Genomic DNA, 12841 nt, shown 5'->3' on the forward strand with positions numbered 1-12841 from the left:
ATCTTACTATGTTCTAAAATTTGAAAGATTAGTCTATTTCTTTCCTTCCATGTTTCCTACATAATGATTGCAGGTGTAATATTCCATAATTTCTCATAGATGTTAATCCTATTCTTAACTGGTCAACCCCTAAGAAATCCATTGATGTCTTGAGGTATAGGGGATGTCCAATTCAATTTATTCTTAACCTAATACAAACAATCTTGCACGAAGGGCACTTAAACAAAATATGCTCCATATTTTCAGATTTATTTTTGCATAGACTGCATTTGGATGGCCCTTCAAATCTCATTTTAGAGAATCTATCAGCTGTAAGAATCCAATTCTGAATTGCCGCCCAAAAAAAGATACTAGCCTTAAGTAGGCATGTTTAATCCCAGCATAGATTGAAGGTTATATCAATATTAGCCCATCTTTATGAGTTAATTATAAGATCATATGCTAGCTTAACTTTGTATATTCCATCATTAGATGCTTCCCAGATGAGTTTATCTGCTTTATTATTGTGATTCATAGATCTACCCTTAAGGATATTTCCAAGGATAGTTTTATCTATCCTTGGAATATTAATATTATCCAAAGATTTCCATACCCAAGTCTTAGTCTCATCAATCTTGATAAGTGTTTGGGCATCTGAAACCTTGGGTCCCCAAATATTAGTAATGACATTGATGTTGTTTTTGAATATTCCAAAATTAATAATCGGGGGTTGACCATCCCATGAATTATCCCAAAATAATGCCTCATCACCTCTACCTAAATCCCAGGTAAGATATTTTCTGACCAAAGGCCTACATTTCATCATAAAATTCCAATTTTCTGAACCACTTAGTGGATTTCTAATTTTAAAGAGAGAGGAAGGATCTAACGAATTAAGATATTTATTATAAAGTATTTTTTCCCTTTTAAAAAAATCTTTTTCCTTGTATAAATGCCATACTAGCTTTGCTCAATCCTCCTTTATTCTTAGGACGACATATCTTATCCCATTTTATTAGTGCTTATTTCTTTTTCTCTTCTATTCCACTCCAGAAAATTTTTCTAAGCTTTCCTTCTAGTTTTTTATTAATATTATTAGCCAACGAAAGGTAAGATAGAGAATAAGTAGGAATAGTTGACATAATAGATTTAATTTTTGTTACTCTCCCAACTTTAGTTAACCATTTTCCTTTTCATGATTCTATTTGTTTTTCTACTCTTTCTAAGATATTGTCCCAACCTTTTTTACTCCTAACTCCTTTTTCTAAGTATATCCCTAAATATTTTCATGGAAAGTTACTCTTTTTGTATCCCATATAATTTCATATATATTCCTCCATGTTCCTTGGTGTGTTTAAAAAGAAATTTTTTGATTTTTCTTCATTAACCTTTTGTTCCGATGCTGCTGAGTAATCCAATATAATTTGTTTAAAAGCTTTGATTTCTTCCTTTATACTACTTCCCAGAAGAATGGTATCATCAGCACACTACTGATGGGTAATGTTTGGAACATTCTCAATGACAATAATTCCTTTAATTAATCCTACACCTTGTGCTTTTTGAATAGCTCTACCAAATGCTTCTGCCATAATTATAAAAAGAAAAGATGACATAAGGTCTCCTTGTCAGATAGGGGTTAGTGCAAGAAGTTGGGTCTCACTTTTGGCCAAAAAGTGGAAGTGTTTTTTTCTATTTTTGAAATTTTTTGTCAATTGATGTCAAAATTTGAGGTATTTAGAGATTGAATATAAAAAAATTCAAAAATAAAATTTTTAGTGTTCGGAATCTAGTTTTTGAATATGTAATTTATTTGTGTACCCATGTGATATATTATTTTTTTGGTATGGATCTTTAAAAACCACTTTTTCAAAATACCTATTTCAGGACCATACCACACTCGTGTATGGACACCAAAATTTGACACAAATAAATGAATTTTCACAAATCCTTTTAAAGGGAGTTACCTAATACACCTAAGATTGATGAAAATATTTATCCTTAATTTATTATTGAATAATTTTATTATTATTCTATAAAGGTAAATTTTAAAACCTCTTGTGTACGAATCACATACTTTGATCAAAATCTCACTTTTTTCAAATTTTTTTTTTAAACATCAAAAGAATTGTATGTAGATTGATGGCATATAAATTAATTTAAGAAAAATTATAAAATGAAAAAGTTATTAAAGTTTTAGCGAATGTCACTTTTTAACGTTTAGGAGATAGTTTTGATTAATAAATAATGGAAAATAGTAAATAAACTAATAACACTATAAAATTTACATTTTTGGAATCAGAACAGTAAGACCTATAATGGGATTCAATGGGGACGACTATAATTTTTTTTTACGACAATACTAGAAATTGTTGATTAAATGCTTTAGAAAAAAAATAGATCATAAAGCAATGGTTTTGCCTTTCCCCAAGGCAAAACCCCATGCAAAAGTTGGGTGCCATACCAAATTCCCACTCATGTCTGAAGAATTGGGCACCTGATTTGTAATTCAAAAATTGGGTGCTCGATTGCTTTCAATTGTTGTACTCGATTATTTAAAAATTGGGTACTCGATTCTTTTTAAAATTGGGTACCTGATTTGTAAATAGGTACCCAATTTTTAAGCAATCGGGTACCCATTTCTAATGTACTCGTTGGGCCCCAAAGTTGCCCCATAGACCAAGTTTCAATGATTGAAATGATTGAATAATAGTTTCAATTTGCAACAGTGAATTCTGGCATGCTTATTCTATTTTTTTGTACTCTTATACAATTTGCAAGCTACTGATTCAAATTCAAAATTGGTGCAACTATGAGATCAAAACAACGAAGAAAGAAGAAAGCAAAAGTTCTAACAGATGAGGAGATTGTAGCAAATAAAGAGAATGAAGCATGACATCAACGAGAGAGAAGATAGAGAATTAAAGGCTTGAACAATGTTTTGAAGGAGAAAGACATTAAGGATACCACAATGGATGAAGAGGTCAAAGAAGAGAACCCAATACAAGAAAATTTAGGTGCACATTCTAATCATGCATTCAATACAGGTGTGTCTCCAAACCCTCAAATTTTCTCTCGTGATGAAATTGGTGATTTTTTAGAAGCAGGTTATGATTTAAATGATTTAGATTTTCTTCATGAGAAGCAATTGTCAAATGATCATGCACAAAAAACTACAATTGAAATGCATGCCCCGAAAGAAATACCAAGAAAATTTGAAAATGATATTCAAATCCCAAATAATAGTGAAAATAGTAAAGTGTCTGAAAATAAAAATTGCATGAATGTAGACATAGAAACACCAACTACTGAACAAACATGTCAGAATGATAGTAAAGTGTCTGCACATAATTTTCATATTCCTAATGATGTGTTAGATAATCTTGAGGGATTGGTTTCATGGAGACAAATTAGGACACATGCTAATAGATTGTATTGGCATGTTTTTAATAATAAAAAATTTGGGTTTCAATGTCAGTTAATGTTGCAACTAATTAAAATGTCTAAAATGCAAAAAGTAATGAGAAGGTTGGGAATGTATGCAAAACCCAAGAATAAAAATGAGACTTTAAAACAAGTTGTATCCATTGTTGCTAGTGCTTTTGATGTTATCAAAAAGAGAAGTCGGTCTAAAGATAAGAATGCAACATGATGAACAATAACAATAGCTTTAGTTAACAAATCAACATCTGACAAAAGATTGATTAGCAAAATAAGTGGATATCTTAATGTGAATCATAAGACTTTAGAAAGAGCTGTGAAGAGAAGGGTTAACTTTGAATGTGATCCAGCAAATATTTTATGGACTTCTAGTGAAGTCAAAAGTTTGATTGAAAATTTTTGGCATGATAATACAAGAGTATCACCTAATTCAAGAGATGTTCTTAAATTGATAATTGGGTCAAAAATATGTGATCCACATCCTAAACACCTTTTGGACATGACTCAAACTGAATTGTTTAAAAAATTTGTAGATGGTAAGGTATTAAATATTACCATTAGTAAAAGATCTTTTGAAAAGTGTAAACCATGGTATGTAAGGATTAACAAGGAAATAATCACATGTTGTTGTAAAACTCATATTCAATTTCGTTACATTATGATGTATTTCGATCTATACATGGTACCATGCATAGTAAAGAAATGTTGCAAGAATGTAGTATAAAAATACCACCTCAAACTATAAAAGATTTCATATTAGGTTTGTTTTGTAAGCCACCTAATGATCAATACTTTCTTTTCAATGCATGTCTTTCTGGTACATGTGATATGTGCAACAATCTTTCTTTGTTAGATGAATGTTTGCATGAAAATGCTTTGACTACTTTTGGACAACAATTAGTTGAGGTAAAAAGATTCAAAACTATTGAATATCCATTGAAGGATGGGAAGATTGGAAGAAGGTGTGATCTAGTTACAGATAAAGTTAGTTGTCATGCATTTATGGATGAGTTTAAGAGTGTGATAATACCAAAATATGTTAAACACTCTCAATATTCTAGATGGCTTGATGGATAATTTCACATATGTAAGAATACATTTCTAATTGGTACTATAATTTCAGTTGTTGACTTTGCAGAGAACTATATGCTTGCACCGCAAGAAGAGGTACAACCACTATATTACAATTCAGTGCAAGTAACAATTTATGTTCATATAGTTTATAGGCATGCACCTGATAGTACAGAGGAGGATCGAAAAATATTGAGAGAGTACCATTTTAATATAGGTGATAATAAACTCCCTTCATTTGAGTTTGTCCAATATTGTTTCAAGGTCTTTTATGATAATTTAAAAGAGAGATAAATTCAAATGACACAACATTGGATATGGTCAGATAATTGTATAGGACAATTCAAGAATGCTAGAATGTTCTATTGGTTGAGTAGGACACATAGGCAAACTAACATCCAACATGTGTGGAGTTTTTTTGAGGCTAGACATGGTAAAGGAGAACATGATGGTACTAGTGCATGTGTGAAGAAAGCCCTTAGTAGAGAGAAATTAAAATTTGAGGAAAAAGCTAAATTCAAAAATGCACATGAGATTGTCGAATGGTGTAACAAATATTTATACATGGGATCAAGTCAGAACTCTATAATCAAATGTTTCTTCTACCTAGTTGAAGAAAATAATATCCCTTCAAGATATGACTATGATACAATCAGTGGGTCAGCTAAATGGCATTTAGTTAGGAGTTCAGATTCTAACACTTGGACTATATGGACTAGGGAGTTTGCTTTTTTTTGTCAATTTTGTCTTGCAGGTGAATGGGAAAAATGTGAGAATACATAATGGGTTGAAGATTGGAAACAAAGATCATTAGCACCTACTGACACACATTTTGAAGATGATATAGTAAATGAAGGCCATAATGTTACTTTTGCATCAGAAGACTATGATCGTATTTCAGACCTCATAGAACATGGTATGCACAATTTAATTAGATTTTTTTGTGATCTCATGATTCAATTTATATAATCTGCACATGTACACTCATGTGATTAAAGTGTCTCTGTACTTTATCTTATCTTGTAGGACATGTTTATGCTGTTATTGCACCTAATGATAATGATGAACATACTGAGTATTGGCTAGCTAGATGTGTGGAACCTAAGAAAAAATTGACATGTCATCAAGTAGACGATGATGGTTTTGAGTATCCAATTGGGTCTATTGTTGTAGCTGGCACTTGGCTACGTAGATACCTAACAAGAAGAAATTGTTTGCCAACATTTGAAGACTACCAAACTGAAAAGAAGAATTTAAACTATTCTCATTTGGTTGTGGCAACAAATATCAAATTAGAAAGATACAAAGGGAGATCCACCAATAAGTTATTATGGACAATTTCAATGGACAAGCATGAGACAATCATAGATGCATTGCAAAAGAGAGAGGATGTAGATGGTACAGTGGGATGACTACATTTAAATCAAACACATGTGAGTTTTTTCATTATTGTATTATTTATATATATATGTACTTATATAATTTAATTACATGTATGTTTGTGTTGTCAATACCAATTTAGAGAACTTATATATACCTCTTATTCAGGTCTCAATTACAATTTAGGCAAATTTAAATGTTAAAGTGGATCGAACATCAACATCTTGTGCAATTTCACATAGTAAGTACATACAAATTACACATATATTTACATAGTTCAAATACCTTGAATATTAATTTATGTGTTTATTAACTTGTGTTTTTGTTTTATAATTTTATTTTATAGGACCTCATTTGAAGAGATGTGTTGAACCAATTTTATGTTTTGAGTTCACTTCTATAAATATATCATTGACATTGTCTTACATATATTGTGAAATATGTTGTACAAACTAATTTAAAAATGAGAGTTTACTTCTATTTGAAAGTTAAAGGTATGCACTTGATAAATTATAAATTAATTGTCAATTTAAGTAATGACCTCCTATTTTGTTCCATTACTTTTACATTCAAGCATGTTTAAATTAATGTTTGTTTGAAGTTTCAAATGACTATTGATTGTAATATTAAAAACAAGTCACTTGTACATGATAATTTAAAGATCATTACTCATTGTATTGATTATATGCTGGGTGATTACTCATTGTATTCATTGTATTGATTATATCTTACATTACCAAACAACACATTAAGATCACTTATGATACATTGTTAGGTGCGTTATGCATACATGTGTGTCTTAAGGGGACATGGGAGTCCTAATAGGTCATAATAATTTCTATACATTTTAATAAGTCTTAATATGTTTACTAGCACATAATAGGTCTTATTAGGTGATAATGAGTCTTACATTACCAAAAAACACATTAAGATCACTTATGATACATTGTTAGGTACGTTATCCATACATGTGTGTCTTAAGGGGACATAGGAGTCCTAATAGGTCATTATGTCTGTTATAAGTTACGATAGGTATTCATATGTTTAATAGCACATAATAGGTCTTATTAGGTGATAATGAGTCTTACATTACCAAACAACACATTAATATCACTTATGATACATTGTTAGGTATGTTATCCATAAATGTGTGTCTTAAGGGGAAATAGGAGTCCTAATAGGTCATTATGTCTGTTATACGTTATGATAGGTATTCATATGTTTACTACCACATAATAGGTCTTATTAGGTGATAATGAGTCTTACATTACCAAAAAACACATTAAGATCACTTATGATACATTGTTAGGTACGTTATCCATACATGTGTGTCTTAAGGGGACATAGGAGTCCTAATAGGTCATTATGTCTATTATAAGTTACGATAGGTATTCATATGTTTACTAGCACATAATAGGTCTTATTAGGTGATAATGAGTCTTACATTACCAAACAACACATTAATATCACTTATGATACATTGTTAGGTACGTTATCCATACATGTGTGTCTTAAGGGGACATAGGAGTCCTAATAGGTCATTATGTCTGTTATAGGTTATGATAGGTATTCATATGTTTACTACCACATAATAGGTCTTATTAGGTAATAATGACTCTTGCATTACCAAACAACACATTAATATCACTTATGATACATTGTTAGGTACATTATCCATACATGTGTGTCTTAAGGGGACATAGGAGTCCTAATAGGTCATTATGTTTGTTATAGGTTATGATAGGTATTCATATGTTTACTACCACATAATAGGTCTTATTAGGTAATAATGACTCTTACATTACCAAACAACACATTAATATCACTTATGATACATTGTTAGGTACTATTGGTGTAAAGAGGTATTTACTATTTACACTTAAGTTTATTTAGGTTAGTGCAATATTTTATTATTTTGCATTATTTTATTATTTCTCTTTATGAGACACTTAGGAGTTTGTGCATCTTCTAGAGTTGTCATGTAGTCAACACAGAAGTACACAACTCTAATTATGCACATGGTGCCTACACCATAGGAGTTTGCATCATTCACTGAGTTGTCATGTAGACAACACAATTTTTTGCACTCCTAATTTTGCACATGTTGTCTATAACACTGATGTGCATGTTTCACCTTTGTAGGCTTATCCTCTCATCATCGCACTTACTTTCATGCATAATGGAGGATAACCTATATCTCATGGACATGTGCCTAGTTGTTGGACTTATCATGATGCTGATTTTGACGCATTCTAGATGCACCTCAGAGGCCTTTGTATTGAGGCACTCCTAGTGTACTTGTACATAGAATTGAATACTATATAGTTATTTTGATTATACTCTAGTCTAATTTGTACTTTTGTTTTGAGTTCCTTGGTCTTGGGTAAATTCTGCCCTAAGGAAAATTCTTACATGGTATCAGAGTTGAGGGAGATACTCATCACATAGCCATTGGAGACCTCATTGCTTCATCTCTCTAAGAGACCCGATTCAGATCCAGAGCATCAGCTATAATTGGGAGCGTCTAGAGCTGAAGCGAACCTCACCATTGCATCCAGAGCGACAATTCAGTGAAGATTGACTATAAATTTGCCTATTTTAGGCCATAGTCAATCAGTAGGCAAATTTTTTTTTGCAAATCGAAACCCGAAGGCTCGATCTACAAATCTGGGTATGGTCTTTTTCGATCTGATCCATTAATTCAGTATTTTTCCTGTAATTTGTCTCTATTTTTTAGAGATATTTTATTTTTGAATTTTTTTAGAAATATTTTTTAGAAATTTTTTTCCCTATTGGGCATACAGAGAATTTTTTTTATAGTGTTATAGGTTATGCTTGCACACTGAATATTTTGCAAGGAAGCGGCCTTCACAGGGCAGGTCCAATAGAGATATTCTACTGTAAGTAGACATCATATTCTATTTACAAATTTTGAGAATACTTGCTACATAATCGACATGTAAGATTACCTACGAGAAACATCAACTCGGCGCAAACCCTGCATTCTACATTTATTTGAACAGTGCAAAGCTTTGTTTTTAAACAAGTGCTTCGACCTCGGCACAATCCATGTGGGACTATTTGGTCAAAGTCTCGGCGGCTTCCTGACTTCTCTGTCCATATTCAGAGATTTTGTCGTCATAAATGAGATTTTGGCTCAACAATTTGCAGATTTTGGTAATGCTAACTCAAATTCCAACAGGAACACATTAGCGGTGACTAGTCCTTCCAGTGTAGACATGTGGCATCCTCTGACTCGTACACGTGGAGAGAACAGACCCATCTGCTGGGACACGTTAGATCTGACACACAAGCCCTGTCATCTGCTAGCATACTGAATCTGGGGCCCATTCACATGGACATGTGGTGATTACACATTAGCAGGACATGTTAGTACCCAGTCGGATCACCCATACAGTACCACGTAGTCATCAACCATATAGAGTGACATCATCACAAGCCTACACAGATGATGATGTTAGCAGTTTAATGGCCATTTAACCATCATACTAGGGCATTTTTCAATTTCTCTAAAGACCTTTTGGATGTCAAATTTAATACAGTGTTTTCCTCTACAGACCCCTCTTCATTTGTAGTTTTGATTTTGTAGCTCAATCTCAAACAACCATAAGTCAATCATCTGGACTCCAAATCAAGTGCATTTTTTTTTTGATTTTGGGTAAAATTTCCTGAATTTTTTAGTGGTGCAGCTAGTTTATAGTTTTGGTGCATGGATTGGTTAGTATAGGCTTTTTTTGGCGACTATACCTATTTAATCTTGCCTTTTGCAACTTCAAATGCATCGTACGGGCTCATTTGGACTCCTTTTCAAGTTTCATTTTTTTTGAAAGTGTATATTTTTTTGTCTAGTTTTCAAATTTGTAGTCAGATTGTAGTCTTATTTGGATAAAAGTATCACTTTCAGAGATAAGTGTTGTTTTGTATTGTAATGCTACATAATTGATGTAATTTTGAGCTACATTGTAATAGTCCAGATTTTTAATCTATACAGAGGTTGTAATCAGTAAAAATTAGAAAGCCCACTTTGTCCATTTTGGCAAGTGGCCTATTGTAAACACACTATATATATAGTGCCAAAATCATTTATTTGGGGGGGATTTTCTGATTGAGTGAAAAGGGGGGGCGTGTACTATGTACTGTGTCACCTTGATCTTGTGTTCTTACATTATGGGTTCTTTTTCAAATTTAACTCCACATAATTATTCTACTTGGAAAGAAAATATTAAAGAACCATTGGTAGAAAAAGGTTTATGGCGTTATGTCACTAGTGTAGCCAAGAAACCTCTTGCTAATCCTGATGAAGCTCGTAAAGAAGACTAGGAATCCAAACAAGAGATGGCCTTAGGGACATTGTTGAAAAATATCTCTGATCCTGTCAAATTTCACATTAGGAAGCTTACAGATCCAATAGAGGTTTGGGCTAAAATAGAAGCTTTGTACATGACAGTAGATGAAGAGATGGCCTACACCATAGAGGATAAACTTCTCAAGTTGGATCCTAGAAATTTTGACACAATTAAAGACTATCTTACTCAAGTAGAAATGTATAGGGCACAATTGAAGGATTGTGGTGAACCCATTAAAGATGGAAAGATGATTAAACACATCATGACTCATCTTCCCCCTGAATATGCTCCTTTTGTTTCTAGCTTTAATACACACAAACTGACAATGGGTAGTGCCTATGTTAAGCCTTCATTCGAGAAATTCTTAGAAATGTTGATCTTTGAACATGACAATCTAGTAGGAATGGGAATTCTCAAGTCTTCCAAAACTAAAGCCTTGGTAGAAAATGAAGGTAATTCAAGTTGCAAAAACTCAAACAAGAAGCATAAGCAATGGAAGGCTAAGCCACGAGACGACACACAACAATCCTCCTCAAAACAACAAACTTCCATAAGTAAATCTTCTTCTACTCAACATTCTTCTTCACAACAAGGAAAGTATTCTTCTAAGAACAATCCAAAGGGGAACAATTCCAACAAGAAGGAGAAGAAAACATGTTCCTATTGTAAGAGGAATGGACATGATGAACATGTGCAAAGATAAGCAGATTGATGAATGTGGTAAACATTATGAGGAAACACAAAATTGATGTTCTTAATACATACAAAGACAAGGGTTCTTTATCCACTTCAAAGGGCAAGAGCCAAGCTTTAGTTGCAAGTACTAATAATGTGGAGGAATGGGTTCTAGATTCAGGAGCAACTCATCACATGGGTGCTTCAAGGGAATATTTTTCCTCCTTAAAACCTTCAAATGTACCTTACATCTATGTGGGTAATGATACTCAAATTGAAGTAGAAGGTAAAGGGAATGTTGAGTTAGAGAATGGTGTCTTCAAGGATATTCTTCATGTTCCTCACCTTAGCACCAACCTTCTTTCCATCTATCAAATCACTCACTATGGATGTGGCAACAAAGTAGAGTTCCTCCCTGACACAGTAGTGGTGAAAAATCTAAAAGATGATTCAATGGTGGCGATTGGAAAGGCAAACCATGAGACTAGATTTTATTCTTTCTCACATTTTGTGCCTAAGTCCATGTCTCTTACCTTGTTGACTCATTCAAACACTCAAAGTGAAATATGGCATGAAAGACTTGGACACCTTAATTATCGCTACCTTCAACAATTAAGCAACAAGGAAATGGTCATTGGTCTACCTCAAGTCAAGTTTTCAGAGGGAGTATGTCCAGGTTGTGAAATAGGTAAACATCCCGAAGAGAAATATGACAAGGGGAAGTCTTGGAAGGCAACTGTTGTTCTAGAATTGGTACATAGTGACGTAGTTGGCCCCTTTCCAATACCTTCTTTTGGTAAGGCCCGTTATGTTCTCACATTTATTGATGACTTTTCAAGGTACACTTGGGTCTTTTTCCTTGGTCATAAGAGTGAAGTCTTTGACAATTTTATCACATTCAAAGCTCAAGTTGAGAAGAAATCTAGGAAAGCCATCAAGATCCTAAGGACAGATAATGGCAAAGAATATGTCAACTCCAAACTTATAGACTATTGCACACATGAGGGGATAGATCTTCAACATTCAGTTGCATACACGCCACAGCAGAATGGTGTAGCTGAAAGAAAGAATAGAACCCTTAAGGAAATGACTACTTGCATGCTTCAAAGTCTCTTGATCAAGTGTTTTGGGCTGAAGCCATGTGCTATGCCAACTTCATTCAAAACCAAAGTCCACATAAGGCCTTAGATGGAATAACACCTTTTGAGGAATGGTGTGGTAGGAAACCAAGTGTTAAGCACTTCAAAATTTTTGGTTGTCCAACATGGGCTAGGATACCTCCACAAAAGTGAAAGGCATTAGAACCACAAAGAAAACCATGCATATTTTTTGGATATCCTAATCATCTCAAGGCATATAAATTAATGGATCCTGAGACTCACAAAATCTTCTATGAGAGGAGTGTTCATTTTGAAGAGACATGTCCAAGTTTGGCTTCTTCAACTCCTCCTCCTTCCTCCTATGTGGATTGGATCATAGTGATGAAAGTGACTTGGAAGATGAAATTCCTCCAACCTTGACTCGTAGGACACCACTTTCATAGGGTCAACAAACATTTGAGGACATTCCTTCATCTTCTTCCACTAAACCTCATTGGGCACAACAAACTCTTGATGCAACAGGTTCATTGGTGGGAAATCCTTCAGATACTCAAAGAACTAGGTCACAACACAAGTCATTTCCACATGCATACATAGCCATTGCTTCAGATCCATAGTCTTGTAAGGAAGCATCAGAAATTCTAGAATGGGAGAAAGTTATGGAGGAAGAATACAATTCATTAATGAAAAATAACACATGGGACTTAGTTTCCCCTCCTAAGGGAAGAAAAGTGGTTTGATGCAAGTGGATCTATTGAACCAAATTTGCAATGGATGGAAGTGTGGATAAACATAAGGCTAGACTAGTTGCCAAAGGTTTCTTGCAGGTTC

The sequence above is a fragment of the Cupressus sempervirens genome, chromosome 11, assembly GCF_028749045.1.
Source record: "Cupressus sempervirens isolate cs-2001-9-10 chromosome 11, ASM2874904v1, whole genome shotgun sequence".
In the NCBI taxonomy this organism is placed as follows: Eukaryota; Viridiplantae; Streptophyta; class Pinopsida; order Cupressales; family Cupressaceae; genus Cupressus; species Cupressus sempervirens.